Source organism: Anabrus simplex, chromosome 1 (assembly GCF_040414725.1).
Source record: "Anabrus simplex isolate iqAnaSimp1 chromosome 1, ASM4041472v1, whole genome shotgun sequence".
Classification (NCBI taxonomy): Eukaryota; Metazoa; Arthropoda; class Insecta; order Orthoptera; family Tettigoniidae; genus Anabrus; species Anabrus simplex.
The window spans coordinates 1239270071-1239290201 of record NC_090265.1 but is presented as its reverse complement, the minus strand read 5'-3'; the positions used below and the strand labels follow the sequence as shown (position 1 = coordinate 1239290201).

The window sequence follows — 20131 nt, the reverse complement described above, 5'->3', positions numbered from 1 at the left end:
TGGAACGGAACCTGAACGGCTGCATATCTTCATGCTGCGATATGATGTTCATATGTCACCTAATTATAAGGAGCTGTCGTGGCTTCCAGTACAACAGCGCCAAGAACTTCAGATGTTATCACTTCTACACAAAATACATTCCACTAATACTCCCAACTATATTTCTTACCTCTCATCCTATATTGACCACAATAGAAGATCTTGCTTATCTCTTACCATACCCGTACACCGCACTGCTGCCTACAGATCATGAAAAAGACCTTACAGTATATATTACCATTTTAGGAGATACTATTGCGTGGATATCACTTGTCAGGTAGTCAGTTATTAATTAATCTATTTCAAAAGGAAATAAGGTAGTACTTTTTAGGGCAATATGCTGATGGGAAGATTGACGCGTTACAAATTATAACATTTTGAAAAACGTAAACTCCTTTAGAAAATTAATTATTCGTCTTATCATCTCATTCGTCAATATTAAGTCTTTCTACCGTCTGTTGTAAACCTTCACGCTCACAGCCTGAAGAAGTGATAAAGAAAAATATAAAATATATGAATTAACTATTCCAACTGCCGCACTCTTAAAATATTGACTGTAAAAGGAAATTTACTAAGTACCAGGAAGACTTTTTTTTTCTATTTGCTTTACGTCGCACCGACACAGATAGGTCTTATGGCGACGACGGGATGGGAAATGCCTAGGAAGTGGAAGGATGCGGCCGTGGCCTTAATTAAGGTACAGCCCCGGCATTTGCCTGGTGTGAAAATGGGAAACCACGGAAAACCATCTTCAGGGCTGCCGACAGTGGGGCTCGAACCCACGATCTCCCGATTACTGGATACTGGCCGCACTTAAGCGACTGCAGCTATCGAGCTCGGTACCAGGAAGACTATTCGATAATTTGTTACAAGGCATGACAAGTACAAAATTGTGTTTAAATGTTCAAAATATAACAGTTACATCAATAATTATGTAATTCTCTCTTGTGAATATGAAACATTTAAAAAACGGAGATGAAATCCTTCCCGACGCTTTATTGTAGGCCTATATTTTTTCTTAATATCAGCTCCTGGATTTTGAAATCAAAAGGCCCTGTGTTTCGGATTCCACGTTATACTGAAGGTCGCAAGTTAACACGAACTGATGTTATATCTTGTACCATTATGGAAAACATTGTTTGGGTCAGATTTGGTAAAGAGAAAATGTAGTGTCCGATCCTAAAACTCAAGCAGCGCATCTTTACGTAACAAGATCGCCTCACAGAAACAGACAACTCTCGGAAGTGGTCTGCACAACTGCAGGTAACTGGATAACAAAAGCTTCCCCATTTTCCATTAAGCAACAGACGAGAACGTTGAGTGTACGTCTAAGTGGTCGCCATGCCAGTTCTGCTCTGCTGTATCTCTGCAATTGGCAAGCCAGTAAATGGTTTCCGATAAACTCTGCGGGGAAATATTAAACGGAAATCCTGCCTCTCTGATATACGTACTGGAGGCGAAAACGCAGTAGGCTACTTTTCTTGTATCAAACGCCGCAATAAATTCCAGCTAGGCAAGTACAGAACGCTCACTGCCATTAACAAAAGCGTTTAATAATAATTAAAGAAATCAACACTCAGTGATATAAATTCCTTTTGCTATGTACATTGGTCACGTAAATTTTATTTATTACCCAGCTTTCCAAATAGATACTAAACGAAAGTTATGGAACATATCATTTCTAGTCCTTGAACAAGTTTCGGAATAATTCAAATTACTGATTGTCTTTTCTTTTAATTTAACGTCACACTAATACTGTTAGGTTTAGGTAACGCTGAGATGGAGAGGAGCTTGAACTCATAAGGAAGGATTTACTACCTCAATTAAGGGACAATCCCAGCATTTCTCATGAGGAAATTGTGAAACAACGGAATGTAATTTCGAGGACTGCTAACGGTTGGTTTCGAACGCACCATCTGCCGAATGTGAGGTTACATCTACACGACCCGTATCATGTAACCTACTCGTTTGCTAAAATTACAGGTATCGAGCTCGATAGCTGCAGTCGCTTAAGTGCGGCCAGTATCCAGTATTCGGGAGATCGTGGGTTCGAACCCCACTGTCGGCAGCCCTGAAGATGGTTTTCCGTGGTTTCCTATTTTTACACCAGGCAAATGCTGGGGCTGTACCTTAATTAAGGCCACGGCCGCTTCCTTCCCACTCCTAGCCCCTTCCTGTCTCATCGTCGCCATAAGACCTATCTGTGTCGGTGCGACGTAAAGCTCCTAGCAAAAAAAAATATTTCTAGCTCATAAAATACAGCCTTGAAAATGAAATACAAAATGCAGAATAATCTAAAGCAGTGGTATTCAAGCGTTTTGGTTGACGTGCCACCAAAATCCGATTACTATACCTTCGTACCCCAGAAGTACGAATATACTGCAATTATACCAGAAATAAAAAACGATTATTGCTGAGTGTGAGATAATGTTAATTACAATCATCACCATCATCATCAACATCATCTTCCGCAGCTTATTCCACTTGCTCAGGAATCCAGCACGCACTGAGGCATGAAAGGATTTAATGTCGCCCTGACACCACGGGATCCCACTCCAGCAACCCCAAGAATCAAAAAACGGTCACCGGGATGACAGGCAAGCAGCTAAGCCGCTACACCACCCTGTTCCCCAATAATAAAAATGTATTTTATAATAATCGACGCTGGGCGAAAGAAACCTCGTAACTCCTTCGGAGTAAAGTCCACAGCCGCGGTGTATGGGACAACGCGTCCGCCTGTCACCCGGCGGCCCCGGTTTCGATTCCCAGCCAGGTCAGGGTCTTTAATTGTAAATGATTAATATCCCTGGCGAGGGGACTGGGTGTTTGTGTCATCCTTAATGTCCCTATCCTCACATTCAACAATTTACACTTCCGCTATTTCCACATACACGCAGGTTCACAACATATGGTGCAAAGTAGGGGCAAAAGATCTTCTTAGGTCGACGCCCCGAATAAACAGCATATTCTTAAAAAAAAAAAAAAAAAAGTTCACAGGAGAAGCCCAAAACTGAGCGGTCAGCAATGGCCGGGGAACTGTTTCTGGCGTTTTCATTGCTTAACGATAGGCCAGTTATTCGACTATTGGATTCTTATGTTCCCTTCTCATGCAACGCGGCAAGCCTTCACAAGACAGAGGGAGAAACGTATTTTTTTTTTCCTTGGTGGAATTACGATTTTTTCAGTGCCTGTCAATGATATAAATACGAGTATTACTATTAATGCAACTATTACTATTGTACTCGACACACTGCTACTGAAAAACTGAAGTAAATGAGTGGATTTCGAAACGAAAATTGTTAAAAAGAGCAATGCAGCATAAGTTTTTTTTGCTAGTGGCTTTACGTCGCACCGACACCGATGATGGGATAGGAAAGGCCTAGGAGTGGGAAGGAAGCGGCCGTGGCCTTAATTAAGGTACAGTCCCAGCATTTGCCTGCTGTAAAAAGGGGAAACCACGGAAAACCATCTTCAGGGCTGCCGACAGTGGGATTCGAACCCACTATCTCCCGGATGCAAGCTGACAGCCGCGCGCTCCTAACCGCACGGCAAACTCGCCCGGTGCAGCATAAGTAAGCATTTTTACATATCTAGTCAGTGGAAGGTACAACCTGTCACAAATATAGAATGAATACTTCGGAAAGGGGACTATGTGTAGCGGTAGACAAAAACACTAAATCAAAACAAAGTTTAATTTTAAATGAGAAGTCTCAACTCTTTTCTGAAATGCTCACCGGAAACAGTTAGAAGCCACGATAAATTTGCGTACCCCTTCAGACTTACCCATGTATCACACTTTGAATACCACTGATGTGAAGAGTTTATTGTCCATTACGTAGTTATTCTTGCTGATGTTCTAATATCTGTCGCTATTCCCAACAATCAAACTAATGTTATGTATTCTAGTTGTCACAAGATGTGTTCTTTCAACTTTAATTTCTTCTGGCTCCATTTAGAAATAACATATATTTCCAAATATTTCATTCAATTCAATTCATTAGCCGTTCTATCTATCTAAGCAGGGCTAAGTGGCACAGATGGTCTAGCACTAGATTTCTGAATCCAGGTTGGTGGGTTCGATCCCAGTTCAGATCGGTGATATTTGAAGGTGTTTACAAATACGCCAGCCTCGTGTCGGTATATTTATTGGCACGTAAAGAAACTCCTACAGAACAGAATTTACGGCCTCGAAAAATCTTAAAAAGTAGCTAGTGGAACGTAAATTCAATCACACTATTAGCATTTTGATTAAAATTACTATCATTAATGCCTAACCCTCAGTGTTCTTGTCTAACACTATACTTCAAAGTGTGCATAAGATATCGTCCTTTTTATACAACATACTAAAAACAAAGACGTTCAGAAACATTTCACGAAAGACTGCCCATTTTGCTTGCACTTATTTAATCTCCAGACATCTATTTACCTATCACAGGGTAGTTCGTCGCTGTTCGGGAAAAGGGTCATATCTCACAATGCTCTTCCTATCCATTATTTTCCTTAGGATTGGTCACGCCTCCCGGCCACATATGCATATTTAGTCCTTTAGACCAATATTCGTTGTGTTCAATGAACCCTAAGTACTTTATACTGTAGGAGTGTGTAAATAAGTCATGCAAACATACGTTCCTAGAGTGCAGTAGGGTAGGGTTCATTTTCCTTTACACGCACGCATAGGAAAATTAACACAACGAATATTGTTCTGATGGACTAAATATCCATATGTGGCTGGGAGGCGTGACCAGTCTTACGGAAAATAATGGATAGGAAAAACACTAAGTGATATGACCTTTTGCCCGAACAGCGAAGAGTTATGTGATAAATTCTGTGGCTTGGTTCTAAAAGGGCCAATGTCATTTTTTATCGAAATTGAGATATTAACTGATACAAACGCGTTTTATCCTGGCTTGCAACATGTTAAAGGGCCAATGTCTCTGTTAAGTACTAAACGAACAGTTAACGTTTTATTAAATAAGCCCTTGCCAATTATGTTAGATTAACAATAAAGATTAGAGACCTGGCAATTTTTAAAGAATACGATAGAAAAAATTAGCGTTTAATAAGGTGACTTCCACGAAGAAAATATAAAGTTATTTAAAGTTAGTTGTTGAAAAAAATAGTTGGAGAACTATAAGCAAAACTTCAAATGCTCATAGCTCAAAGACAGGTTTTTGACATTGGCCCTTTTAGAACCAAGCCACAGAATTTTCAATGAATTACACAAAGAAAGACGATAAAAACGTACAGTTACAGTGGAATTTACTGTAAGTTGTATTATCTGCATGACTGATTCGATTTTAGAATACATAAATAACTACATATTACTGAAATTATGAGCTGTCATGCCTGCAACGTTCAGTCTAATAATAATAACGTTACATTTTTACGTCCCACTAACTATTTTTGACAGTTTTCGGAGACGCCGAGATGCCGGAATTTTGTCCCGCAGGAGTTCTTTATCGTGACTAATCTGCCGACACAAGATTGACGCATTTAAGCACCTTCAAATACCAGCGGACTGAGCCAGGATAGAACCTGCCAAATTGGGGTCAGAAGACCAGCGCCTCAACCGTCTGAGTAACTCAGCCCGGCACGTTCAGTCTGCAAGCCTCTGTGAATTTACTGTAATCTTCCACAATCCTCTGTTTGTAATTAGCTCTATGGATTCGTTTATACCTCTTATCATTAAATCATTAAAAACTGAGTTCACCCATCGTCGTCTTGGTCTCCCTCTACTTGATTTAACCTCCATAATAGAGTCAGTTTTTCTCCAGGGTAATTTACCCTCCTCCATTTTCCTCACATGATCCCACCACCGAGGCCGTTTTAATTTTATTATTTTTATTTTATTGTTTACAAGTTTCTTTACGGTTTTATGGCGACGTTGGGTCAGGAAATGGCTAGGAGTGGGAACGAAGTGGCCGTGGCCTTAATTAAGGTACAGCTCCAGCATTTGCCTGGTGTGAAAACGGGAAACCACGGAATACCGTCTTCAGGACTGCCGACAGAGGGGTTCGAACCCACTATCTCCCGAATACCAGATACTGGCCGCACTTAAGCGACTAGCCGCTTTATGCGCATAGCTTCATCCAACGAATTCATTCCTACCTTAGCTTTACATTCTCAGCATAAGGGCTCCCATGTCATTGTTCTCACTTGTTCGCACCAGCAATCATTCTCGTTTCTTACATGTCTCTTACTTCTAACTTATGAATAAGTTATCCTGATTCCGCCCAGCTTTTACTCATTACGTATAACGAAAAGTACGCCTGAAAAGATTTTCCCGTGAACTCGCTCTTTTCTTACAGTAGACTGTTGATTTTAGAACTTCATCGAATTATTATATCCGTCATGCTGCATCTCTGTGGCTTAGTTGTTGGAATATCAAACTATGTGGCCACTATTCGGATCCCAATGGCATGAAAAACCATGTAGCTCCAAGAAAGGCATTCTTCCTTGCAATAATTGATCCGGTTACTTGAAAATATGACGTTGAAAAGCTGAGAGAACTATAGTTCACTTTCAGATCAAAGAATTGGTTCAAGTCCTCCTTTTCTTACTTCCCGCTATCGTGCCAGTTACTGCGAGTTGTTTCCAACCTCATTAATCACAAGAAAGTACTTGCTGCCACGCGTCTTCCGAAAATCAGTCACACTGAGGAAGAGAAATGGTCAGACGTTCACAACGACTTGATGAATAAGCGAAATGTCGCAGTGTTATTCATTATAACATAGGATTACATGTTTATGCTATGCGATTGTCAAATATTGACTGTGTAGGAATCTTCCAAGACACAGTAGATCATGTAGGTTCAGTGTGACTAAACTTGATTCGAATATCGTCGTTGTTCGGGAAAAAGGTCATATCTTACAATGCTCTTCCTATCCATTATTTTCCTTAAGACTGGTCACGCCTTAAGACTGGTCAAGCCTTCCAGCTACATACGATATTATTTAGTCCATCAGAACAACATTCGTTGTGTTCATTTTATTATACTTGCGTGTAAAGGAAAATAAACCTTACCGTAGTGCACTCTAGGAATGTATGTTTGCAGAATTATTTACACACTCCTACAGCATAATGTACGAAAATTGTTCTGGTGGACCGCATATCCATACGTGGCTGAGAGGCGAGACCATTCTTAAGGAAAATAATGGATAGGAACAGCAATGTGAGATATGACCTCTTTCCCGAACAAGGACGATATTTCGACTGCTAAAATCCTGCGTTAGAATCCGTATCGTGGTCACTTCATGAACCTGTAATACGGAAACACAGGGGAATAGGAAGTTCGAGGCTTGAGTTTGCTGTAAAATGCAAAAATGGCCTGAAATGAAAAGTAGTTGTGTTCTGGTTCTTAGCATGGGAAACGTTCACTCAACGTTTACCTTATTGATATGAAAAATTAATTTCGGTCCACCATTGCGATATAAATTTTAGAGCTGTTCTTAACTTTGGAGACGACCCTTATTCGTCTCGCACAGATGTTCAAATTAGTATTATAGATACATTTTCGATCGATAGACTTCCTCTGAGGGTAAAAGCCAAGAGGAGACACAGATGTAGGCTCTTTACTCAACCAATGTCTCTGAAAATACATTGTTGTAATTAATAGCCTGTTAAATTCAGGCGTCCAACTTTGAATAAGACACTTAATTATATTATTATTATTATTATTATTATTATTATTATTATTATTATTATTTTTCAAGAGAAGCCTAATAGAGGTGGTAAAGTCGTTCTTGGTTCGACTACCCGTCAGGAAGTCGAAAAATTTAGAAACGAGATTTCCCCTTGCGAAGAGGAATATGGCCCTAAAGTTCACTCAGTCTACACCAAAAATGAGTACAAGGTTAATTCCTGAGAAAAAATGAGACCGACCATAGAGCTAACCACTCTGTCGCACTTTGTTAGGGGTAGCGGCAGCCTTTACTTTCTTCTTATCCACAGGCTTATACGAGGATGATTTCGTTTGACTATTATTATACAACTAATTGTTGGTTAATTGTTGATACTTATGTATTTTAAACAAAGCAGCAGGTATAAGACTTATTCAGGAAGGATAAAATTGTGGTGGTGGTTATTATTGTTTTAATGGAAAACTACCTGACTATTTCTTCAAAACACCAATCAGGGGGCTTAGAAAAGTTCCGAACTTTCCAAGGATAGGTTGTCGGCAAAAGAAAGATGAGAGCTATTAAGGGCGTGAAAATGAAGGACACCCGAAGCCTCTCAAACCTTACACACCATCAGGACTGGAAGAGAATACGACGAAGTTTGAATACGAAAGATTAAAGTGGAGAACCTTGTACAAGTAAGTAGAAACGAAGTCGCTGGGTGTCGTGTGGTCGCCAACACACCATCCCAAGTTGAGGTGATGGTGGTGGTGGTGATGGCATTGGTTATTGTTTTAAGAGGAAGCACAAATGGGCTACCATCCTCTACCGACACTAATCACAAGGAAACTGGAACAGGTCCGTCACTTCGAAAAATGAAATTATCGGCAAAATAAAGGGAAGGGTGTGAAAAAGAGAGTATCTGGGCCTCGAAAACTTAATACAGTCGGGGTCGGAAAAGAACAAGAATTGACCGAGCGAGGTCAGAGAGGAGAGATGGAAGAGAGGAGCCTGGCACGAATAAATGGAAGAAATGACATGACTCAGCTAAGGACCCCGTTCCCTAGTTGAGTTCAATCGCCTCTTACGACAATCACAGAACACCGTGGATGTATTATATGCAGTTCTTTGTACTTAATAACAATTTAATTTTAAAATTCGCATCGAGGAAATATAACACCAACTGGCACACAAGAGAAAGTTCATTCCTGTAATGATGAACAGAACAGAAAATACGCCATGTCTGAGCCTGACACATGTCCTCTTGAAGAGATATTATGTTTGTTACCATGTCAGTTGCAGCATTGTATGTGTCATGTTGGCCACCTGCTGAGTGATTATATGCTGTGTTGGAGCGAGGACTGGAACAATATTAAGCTCAATGTTTCGTATTTCCCAGGATACGTCACATACAGCCAGCGAAGTGCATCGAGAAAGTACATATAGTTACTGAAACTAAAGTATCACAAATACTCCACTTATTTCAATCTTAAGGGCACCTGGGTGTGGAAAGATATCAAAATTCGCTGTTTGATTTCTCGCGGGTAAGTTTTCCTGATTTCAAAAATGTTTCCGCTTGTTCCTGCAACAAGATTGTATTTGAAATGGCTACTTAAACTGTCAATACCACTGTCCGACATGTATCTGAGAGTGAGATTCTTTCGTTTTTAGGTAAACTTTTGTCACAAACTATAAGTGCTACAGCAATAAAACTTAATACACTTCTCACATCGAATATAAGCTACAAGGAAAACTTCCAAAAAGGTATATTTTTCCTTAAAATGTGGCACCAACCACCTCCGAATTTTGTGGGAGAAAATATAAACATAAATATACATTCTGCAAAGGAAACGTTTCTTCGAACGCTTCTGAGTGTTAATATATTGTATAGATAACGACAGTTTGAAGAAAATGACGTTTTCTTATCCTCGACGATTATCCTTCCTTGGTTAAAGTGGGTGAACGACATCAACACCTTTCATATAACAAGTAATTCGATGGAAATTTAAATCAATTACTTCCCAAATTGTGGGTTGCCATTGTGACAAAGCTTAACATACAAATGTTTTCGTCCGTATTTGTATACGTATTTTTAAGTCTTTGCTAGTGTTTTAACATCGCGATTACACGTGGAAGGTTTTCGACAATGCAAGGTTGGGAAAGGCCTAGGATTGGTAACGTAGAAGCCATGGCCGTAATCAGGAAACAGTGCCACTATTTGCTTAGTGTAAAATGGGAAACGAAGGAAAAAATCATTTTCAAGGCTGCCGACGATCGGATACGAACCCACCATCTTTCATCTCTATTTGTTTACCAATACGTCATGACTCACATATTCCCACTGCGGCCTTCTGCTGCTGAGTAACATGCGAGAAGCACCAAGTTTGTAAGAGCGCAGTTTTAAACTCGTTTACTCCCAAAGGAATGATTGTAGGCTACGTTAAAAGTAATTGCAGCACTGAACATACCTAATTCAACGCTGCTGAGCTGTACAGTTTCCTTTAAAAATAGACACAGTTGGCATTGATATATCTGAGAAGTTGATACATTAATAAAAACCACCTTTCCAATACATAGTAATCCTTTATATTTAGAATAAAACCATTAACAGATTCACAACTTGCATTTGATATATCTGTTATTAAAAATATAATGGAAAACGGGGAAAATATTGCTTCATTAATTTATTAATATCATTTAAGAAAATTTAAACATAATGCAAATATCTTACACGGATCTGAAGGTTTTGAAATGGGTTTTCCTATCAACTTACGTTGTATAACTCGCAATAATTACAGTAATAATGAAACAGTTGAAACAAAACATGAATCGCTTTGGAAGAATCGTGCGATACTTGTTGCATGCATATATTTCGTAACCCCTCAAATGTTGGCTCGCAAGGTGTTTGAAGTTCAGTTGGGACTCAGGTGGCAGAGCTCCGATTTTCTGGGCCTTTTTTGGTGCAGTTAATCCCACTTACACTTGAAGGTGCTCCAATACTCCAGCCAGTGTCGTTAGAACACCTCCGAGAAAATTCTAATACATCGGCGTCTCCGAAAGAGTAAAAGTAGTTAGCGGGACGTAAAATTATTATTATTATTATTATTATTATTATTATTATTATTATTATTTAAAGTTACGAGTTGGCAGTACGGTTAGGGTCGCACAGCTGTGAGCTTGCATTCGGGAGATAGTGGGTTCGAACCCCACTGTCGGTGGAACTGAAGATGGTTTTCCGTGGTTTCCCATCTTCACACCAGAGACTGTACGTTAATAAAGGCAATGGCCGCTTCCTTCCCACTCCTAGCTCTTTCCTAACCTATTGACGCCATAAGACCTCTCTGTGTCGGTGCGACGTAAAGTAAACATTACATACATACATTATCATTATAGACTGTTATGCCTTTCAGCGTTCAGTCTGCAAGCCTCTGTGAATTTACTAAACGTCACCACAATCCTCGATTTGCAACTAGTGTTGTGGCCTCATTTCATTCTATACCTATTCTATTTAAATCATTAGAAACCGAGTCTAACCATCATTTTCTTGGTCTACCTCTACTCCTCTTATCGTCCACAACAGAGTCCGTTATTCTCCTAGGTAACCTATCCTCCTTCTTTCGCCTCACATGACCCCACCACCGAAGCCGGTTTATGCGTACAGCTTCATCCATCGAGTTCATTCCTAAATTAGCCTTTATCTCCTCATTCCGGGCACCCTCCTTCCATTGTTCCCACCTGTTTGTACCAGCAATCATTCTTGCTACTTTCATGTCTGTTACTTCTAACTTATGAATAAGATATCCTGAATCCACCCAGCTTTCGCTCCCATAAAGCAAAGTTGGTCTGAAAACAGACCGATGTAAAGATAGTTTCGTCTGGGAGCTGACTTCCTTCTTACAGAATACTGTTGATCGCAACTGCGAGCTCACTGCATTAGCTTTACGACACATTGATTCAATCTCACTTACTATATTACCATCCTGGGAGAACACACAACCTAAATAGTTGAAATTATCGACCTGTTCTAGCTTTGTATCACCAATCTGACATTCAATTCTGTTGAATTTCTTACCTACTGACATCAATTTAGTCTTCGAGAGGCTAATTTTCATACCATACTCATTGCACCGATTTTCAAGTTCCAAGATATTAGACTGCAGGCTTTCGGCACAATCTGCCATTAACACCAAGTCGTCAGCATAGGCCAGACTGCTTACTACATTTCCACCTAACTGAATCCCTCCCTGCCATTTTATATCTTACTGCAGATGATCCATGTAAACTACGAACAGCAAAGGTGAAAGATTGCAGCCTTGTCTAACCCCTGTAAGTACCCTGAACCAAGAACTCATTCTATCATCAATTCTCACTGAAGCCCAATTGTCAACATAAATGCTTTTGATTGATTTTAATAACCTACCTTTAATTCTATAGTCGCCCAATATAGCGAATTGTTTTAAAAAATAGGAGTACCGATCTTTCGAAGAATGGAGGTATTAGTAAAAGAAATGGAAGTACTACGAAGAACGTGACGATAAAATACACCCGAAGCCTTGCAAACCTAATACCGCCGGGATCGAAGAGAACAAGCGTTGATCACGGGACGTGGTGGTGATTAGGGTTTTAAGAAGTACAACTGAGCAACCATCCTCTTGACCAAGGGAGGTCACAAGGGACTGGAACAAGTAAGTGGGAGCAAGGCCAAACTCATATGGGGCCCTCGTGGTTGCCAACTCACGCTCGCAAGTCGAGAGCCCCTGATGGTCCCCATTTCATTTACCTCTTACGACACAGAGCGCGCGGCTGTGAGCTTGCATCCGGGAGTTAGTAGGTTCAAATCCCACTATCGGCAGCCCTGAAAATGGTTTTCCGTGATTTCCCATTTCCACACCAGGCAAATGCTGGGGCTGTACCTTAATTAATGCCACGGCCGCTTCCTTCCAACTCCTAGGCCTTTACTATCCCATCGTCGCCATAAGACCTATCTGTGTCGGTGCGACGTAAAGCCCTTAGCAAAAAAAACCTCTTACGACAAGTAGGAGATAGCGTGGATGTACACTCATGTTCCTAAAAAAAAACAGTAAACCTTGAAAGACTAGAGATAGGAGTTCATATTCACAGGACGTGTTCATAAGTATGTTCTGCAGAAAGATTAGCATTTCAGTCACCTAGGTTCAGCATGTGTCCTGTTGCCAAGTAGGCACTGAGTCCACCATGGGCACTGAAAACTTGTTCCATGCGTGATGGTATCGACGCGTATAAGGCGCGAATGGCGGCCTGGGGTATAGCCATCCATGCTGCATTCACCTGGTTCCACAGTTCATCTTCGGTGGCTGGCACTGGGTCACAGCGCCGCATCCGTCATTTCACCATATCCTACACATTTTCGATTGACGACAAGTCCGGTGATCGGGCGGGCCAGGGTAACAGTCTGACATCCTGTGACAACAAGAAGGCACGTGTTAGTGCAGCAACATGTGGTCGCGCATTGTCCTGCTGAAATATGGCGTTTGGGGTGTCGTGCAGAATGGGTATGGCTGCGGTCGCAGGAAGTCATTCACGCAGGTCAAACCGGTCACAGTGCCCTCGACACGCACCGGCTGTGATTTGTGAGTTGTGGTTGTACCCAATAACACCCCACACCATAAGGCCTTGAGTTGGCGCCGTACGTCTTGTGCGAATGCAGTCAATGTGATCCCCTTGTCTGCGGCGAACCAAAATGCGGCCATCATTTTCAAACAAACAGAAGTTGAATTCGTCCGAAAACACTATCTGCTGCAATTCCCGCCATGTTTTATGATTATGAGTGTAGTACATTCTACCGCTCCCACACACAGGGTGAACCAAAGTGTGTTACGAGCGTGAGTATTCTGAACGACATCAGAGAGTGATCCGTAGTATTTACCTACGCCATTCATTGTGGACTCATCCCTGTTCTACGCTGTGCCTGCGATGGCCGAGTTTTATGACTATCACCCGGGGTAATGGCTTGTAAGCTCGTTCAGTTCGCATATTCTGCTTCGTGTCGTAAACGAGGGGTGACCTTCCTGCTATATGTACTTGTTGCGGCATGACATTTTCATTGAGATAAACAAATCTCTCTATGACCACGGTCCAACAACTGTTCTGAAGCTTGGTAGGTACCATCAAAGCGGCCAATGTTCGAATCACAGTCAATACAAGTCATACTTTCGAAATGAAAATTCTTATCTAAGTAGGTTATGTTACTTAAGACGACACTCCGCAGATAAAAAGATATTTTTTACCAAATGCATAAATTTTCACGAAACTGTTTATGTCACCTACATAAAAGTAGAGATATCACGAACATGTCTTTCATATACAATTAATAGTTTTCCAAAAAAAAATTGAAATTTTAATTCCACTTTTTCATGAAATTTAATTAACAAGTTAATGTAAATTTGTAATTAGGTAAACCATTCTACGTTTAAAAGCACTGCGTATCGATATTTCTGTACAAAATTTATATAAGAAGATATATCGTACTAAAATTTGTGTACTTATTACGTTCTAAAATGTTGGACTTAAAAACGCCTGCTACTTGAAAAAAATCTGCGATCAAGCATTCCATACGCAGGTTTCTTAATATAACTCTACAGTACATACAAATTTTGTTACATTTAGCAGAATACTCTTCTTCTTAATCTGCTTACCCTCCAGGGTTGGCTTTTCCCTCGGACTCAGCGAGGGATCCCACCTCTACAGCCTCAAGGGCAGTGTCCTGCAGCTTCAGACTCTGGGTCGGGAGATACAACTGGGGAGGATGACCAGTACCTCGCCCAGGCGGCCTCACCTGCTATGCTGAACAGGTGCCTTGAGGGGGGATGGGAAGATTGGAAGAGATAGACAAGGAAGAGGGAAGAAAGCGGCCGTGGCCTGAAGTTAGGTACCATCCCGGCATTTGCTTGGAGGAGAAGTGGAAACCACGGAAAACCACTTCCAGAATGGCTAAGGAGGGAATCGAACCCACCTCTACTCAGTTGACCTCCCGAGGCTGAGTGAACCCCGTTCCAGCCCTCATACCACTTTTCAAATTTCGTGGCAGAGCCGGGAATCGAACCCGGAACTCCGGGGCTGGCAGCTAATCACACTAACCACTACACTACAGAGGCGGTGGCAGAATATTATGGGAGAAAAATGGGATTTAAGTGTAAAATTACAATTGCAAACAAAGCATTATTACAGTGATAAATTGTTTGAATTCAGCGGAATAACTTCGTGAAAAGGAAAAAGCAACTCAATCCTTTCAATTTCAGTCATAAAAAAAAAATTCACCAAAATGAAGAAAATATCAATTTTTATCTCCGGAGTGTCGCCTTAAGAATAACTAGGCAGTGTGATAGATGAATGGCATTAAAACTGGCTTCTTACTCCAGCGGTCACGGTTCGAATCTTAGCCAATGTATGAGAATTTTTTTTTAATGTGCGAGATTTGAGGGAAGATTTTAACAAGGCACGCTGTGTGGTTGCAATAAAGTCGCACGAGAAACAATATTCCTTGCATTTGTCCAATAAACATTTTTTCAATAAACTTGCAGTATTTCTATCTGTCCAAGTCGGCGCGACATAAAACAAAAAATAAAAGATGACTAGTGAAATAATGTGCGAGGACTATGTCGATGGCACAGCCGCAGGTCTTTTGGCCGTATAACACATTGCGTGGGTGTTGGGTGAGGGTCAGAGAGATGTGAATGCGAAGAGTTTCAGTTTAGATATCTTTCTCCTGCGAATGTTATGAAACCACACTGTTCCATATCTCCAGCGACTTCATTACATAATTGTATGTGTTTTCGGGCTGATATATCTCCATAGGGTAGATGGTTGGGTCGAATCCCACCGTCCGCAGCCCTGAAAATGGTTTTCTGTGGTTTCCCCTCTTAATTCCATGGCTGCTACCTTCCCAAGCCTATCCCATTTCCAGTCCTGCACTGCCGGAAACCTTCGATGTATCAGTGCCACGTTAAACCACTAGATGGAAGTGGCAAACATGCACTAGGTTACGGCTCGTTGCGCGTGACTTTCTCGCGTTGTATACAGGCTCTCTTACACTCAGCGTATTGTATTTTGGGCTCGTTCGACTGCCTTTGACCTATTATTTCTACTCGTTTTTCTTTGTGATACACTTGAACCTTCTTTAAATAAAATAAATTGAGTTATTTAGGAAATTATAGCAAAATTCTGCATTATTTCACCATCATTCACGCACCTAGCAAAAGTTTTCACACAAATATTGTTACATAGGTCATTAAAGATTATCGAACTATTAGCATCATTACTCATGCATCCAAGGTAATGGCCGAGGTATTACTCAAACGGATAGAGAAAGAAGAAAGCCGAGGGGAAGACCAATTTGGGTTTAGAAAAGGAAGTCACAGGAGACGCCATTGGATGTATGGGGATCCTAATGGAAAGGACACTAGACATTCACAGAGAAATGTATGTGTGCTCCGTAGACTGGGACAATACTTTGGATAGAGTGATCTAGAGCAATTTATTAAACATACTGAAAGACATAGGAATAGACTGGAGGGACAGGCGCTGTATCAGGGAATTATACAAAGAGCAGAAGACAGTAGTGAACATGGAGAATGGAGAAATTGAGGAGATTCACATTCGCAGAGGAGTCAGGCAGAGTTGTTGTATGTCTCCAGCACTATTCAATTTATATACATATATAATATAATGAGGAAACAAGACTAGCAAATTACAGGCGAGGTAAGACTGTGGTTAAATTATAAAGACCGTGACGTACGCAGACGATCATGTGATCATTTCAGAGACTGAAGAAGAACTAGAGTGAACGATAGAAGAAATACTAAGAGTCTGAAAGGTGTTTGGCGTGTTAATAAACATCAAAAAAGACAAAAGTAATGAAAATAGGTAAGGATGAACCGACAATAAATGTGAGTATTCGGGGTCAAAACTAGAAGAGGTTCGTTTCTTAAAATACGTTGGAAGCATTGTCACCAGCAAACAAAGTTATACAGAGGAGATTAGAGGAAGAGTTGCCTGCGGAAAGGAAGACTTTAGAAAGAAATGTTAGCTGTAAAAAATACCAACGTAACACTAGGGAAATGTTTCGTCTAGAGTGCGGTTCTATATGGATCTGAAACGTAGACTATCCAAAAGAAAGGAAAAGAAAGAAAGTGAGGAACTACCTAGAGAATTTTGAAATGTGGCTATGGAGATGTATGTTGCGAGTCCAGCGGAGAGATAGGGTGAGCAACATCGAAGTACTGAGAAAAGTAAAGGAAGAATGAACCTCCATGAAGGCAATAAGAGAAAAGAAAGAAAATTAGATTGGTCACATTTTCAGGAAAGTTTGTCTGCAAAACAATATGGAGGAAAAGATTGTAGGTAGAGAAAAGTCGGTTTTCTGAAAATAAGAAGGAAGTACTTCCTGACGATCGGAAATGCTGGAGGGAAGTGTCCATGGACATATTTACAAGTGATGGTGATGATATAAGTAGACCTCGCGTAGACAAAACGAATGGCGCCTCGCAGAACGTACTATCACGTCAGATCCAGAGTTCGACAACTACTAATTTTGGGGCTGCGCACGCCACTCACCATTCCATCATACGGCCTTAAGTACTCTTTGGACCTTCTTGTGTTTAATCCAGGCGTTATAATCTCAATAGCCTTTGTAGTTTTGAAATTATTGAAGGAAGTCTGGTGTACACTTTTCTGGGGCACACAAATTTCTACCAAGGGACTCGGCAGGTCCACTGAAACGAAACGATAGACGCATTCTGCTTTTTTCAAAATGTAAACGACCGAGCTCGATAGCTGCAGTCGCTTAATTGCGGCCAGTATTCAGTATTCGGGAGATAGTAGGTTCGAACCCTACTGTTGGCAGCTCTGAAAATGGTTTTCCGTAGTTTCCCATTTTCACACCAGGCAAATGCTGGGACTGTACCTTAATTAAGGCCACGGCCGCTTCCTTCCCACTCCTAGCCCTTTCCTGTCCCATCGTCGCCGTAAGAGCTATCTGTGTCGGTGCGACGTAAAACAACTAGCAAAAAAAAATGTAAACGCTATATTCCTGTAAGCTACAAGGCATTCAACAATCAACGGTGAAAAACATGCTGCAATGCGTTTACATACTTGACTATTATATAAAAGTACTCCGAAGTGCTTAACTGGTATTATCCTAATAATAATAATAATAATAATAATAATAATAATAATAATAATAATAATAATAATAATAATAATAATAATAATAATAATAATAATAATAATAATAATAATAATAATAATCTTAATTTTACTACCTAGCTGGGCCGAGAGGCTCAGAGGGTTGAGGCGCTGGCCTTTTGACCACAACTTGGCAGGTTCGATCTTGGCTCAGTCCTGTGGTATTTGAAGCTGCTCAGATACGTCAGCCTCGTGTCGGTAGATTTACTGGCACGTAAAAGAACTCCTGCTGGACTAAATTCCGGCACCTCGGCGTCTCCAAAAACCGTAAAACAGTAGTTAGTGGGACGTAAAGCAAATAACATTATTATTAATTTTACTACCCAGTTTTACAGTTTTCGGAGAGGCTGTGGTGATGGAAATATTGTCTCAGAGTTATTTTATGTGCCCATAAATCACTACAAGAGGCAGGCGTATTAGAACATTTTCAAAAAACACTGGATTGAACTGGGATCGAGACCCGCTGGCAAGGCTCAAGAGGGCAGCGCTCAACCGTCTGAGCCAATCAGCTCGGCAGACGATATCTTCTAGCGGAAGGTGAAAAGATACTGCTTTAATTTCAGCAACCGCACACCATTGCAAACTTAATATAATATAATATAATATAATATAATATAATATAATATAATATAATATAATATAATATAATATAATATAATATAATATAATATAATAATATGAAGTAAAATACTGTATTTCACTAGAAATATCTTGAATTACTTTGTTTGGGAGGAGAATGATCGATAGCCAAGTAGTTGGAGAAATATGTATAGACATACTGCAGCAATAACCACGGAGTATAAACTGCATTAGGTTAACACCATCGTTACAATTACAGCGATCATCTCATTTCCTCATGGGCTTTAATAACTTTCACCAGAATTCACTTTGATAAATGCCCTCTCTAGTACGTAATTTAGTTTGCATAGGGTTAAAAATCAACGAATAAATATTGAATATTTTCAGAACATCATTAAGTGGTAATTTTGGCGCTTTGATCTGTCGCACTAAATTTTAGAGTACATCCAACGTGGTGTATAATGTTGTTACCAGTACAAACTGAGTGGTCTGGTCTGGCATTCGCAGATATGGCAAACAGAGTTCAAACTAAATTTAAAACAATGTTGTGCGTCAGCAAACAATTACCTTTCATTAGATCTAATTAGTGTTACTACTGGCAGGAGAGTGGAGAGTGTTACTAGGTTATAGAATATGTACTCGTCGTTGACGGGTTAGTTTTTGTAACTGCAGCAGTAATTTTTTTTTTTTTTTTTTTTTTTTTGCTAGTTGTCTTACGTCGCACCGACACAGATAATTCTTACGGCGACGATGGGAAAGGAAAGACTTAGGAGTGGGAAGGAAGCGGCCGTGGCCTTAATTAAGGTACAGCCCCAGCGTTTGCCTGGTGTGAAAATGGGAAACCACGGAAAACCATTTTCAAGGCTGCCAACAGTGGGGTTCGAACCTACTATCTCCCGAATACTGGATACTGGCCGCACTTAAGCGGCTGCAGCTATCGAGCTCGGTGCAGTAATAATTATGGCGTATGGCCTCCGTAGAGGATATGTGCAGGTCTTTTCCGAGTTGACGGCCTGTAGGCGACCTGCTTATCAGTTAGAATGGGGCCATATCTAAGGTGAATTCTAATGCATGAAGATGACACAAACAGCCAGACCCGGAGCCGGAGGAACTAACCACTTAAGGTTAAAATCCCCGACCCGGTCGAGGATCGAACCCGAGGCCCCTTTGAACAATGGCCGGCATGCTAACCATTTAGCTATAGAGCCGGCTTTGCAGCAGTACCACCATATAATGGAGATTACTGGCAAGAGAAGAGAAACGGCACACCTCAACTAACAGCAAAAGTCAGTCAGTCAATAAAATGCTAGAACTGATAAGTTTTAGGAGCTTAGGACATTACAGGCGACCACGTTTGGTTTCATTTCCATTTCCGCGATCACATATTTCTTGTCATTTCGACAATTATCTTCATTATCTTCCGGAGGAATAGATAATAACATAAAATTACGTCAACAATATCGCCATCGCTAGCGATACCTAGTTCGATACCATGACGACTATCAATCACTATTGATCTGCATTTAGAGCTTCGCTCAGGTGCCATATTCCCTATCAGCTGTTTACCTAGTCTTTTCTCTAATGTTTTCAAAGAAATTGGAAATTTATCGAACATTTTCGTTGATAAATTATTCCAGTCCGTAATTCCTCTTCCTATAAACGAATAGTTGTCCCAG

At 40.6% G+C, this 20131-nt stretch overlaps 1 protein-coding gene across 8 annotated transcripts in view; it reads left to right on the top strand.

The window, feature by feature from the left end:
• Positions 1–20131, top strand: part of pHCl-1 (pH-sensitive chloride channel 1) — a 1475408-nt gene that overhangs the window by 745246 nt on the left and 710031 nt on the right. The window lies entirely within an intron of this gene.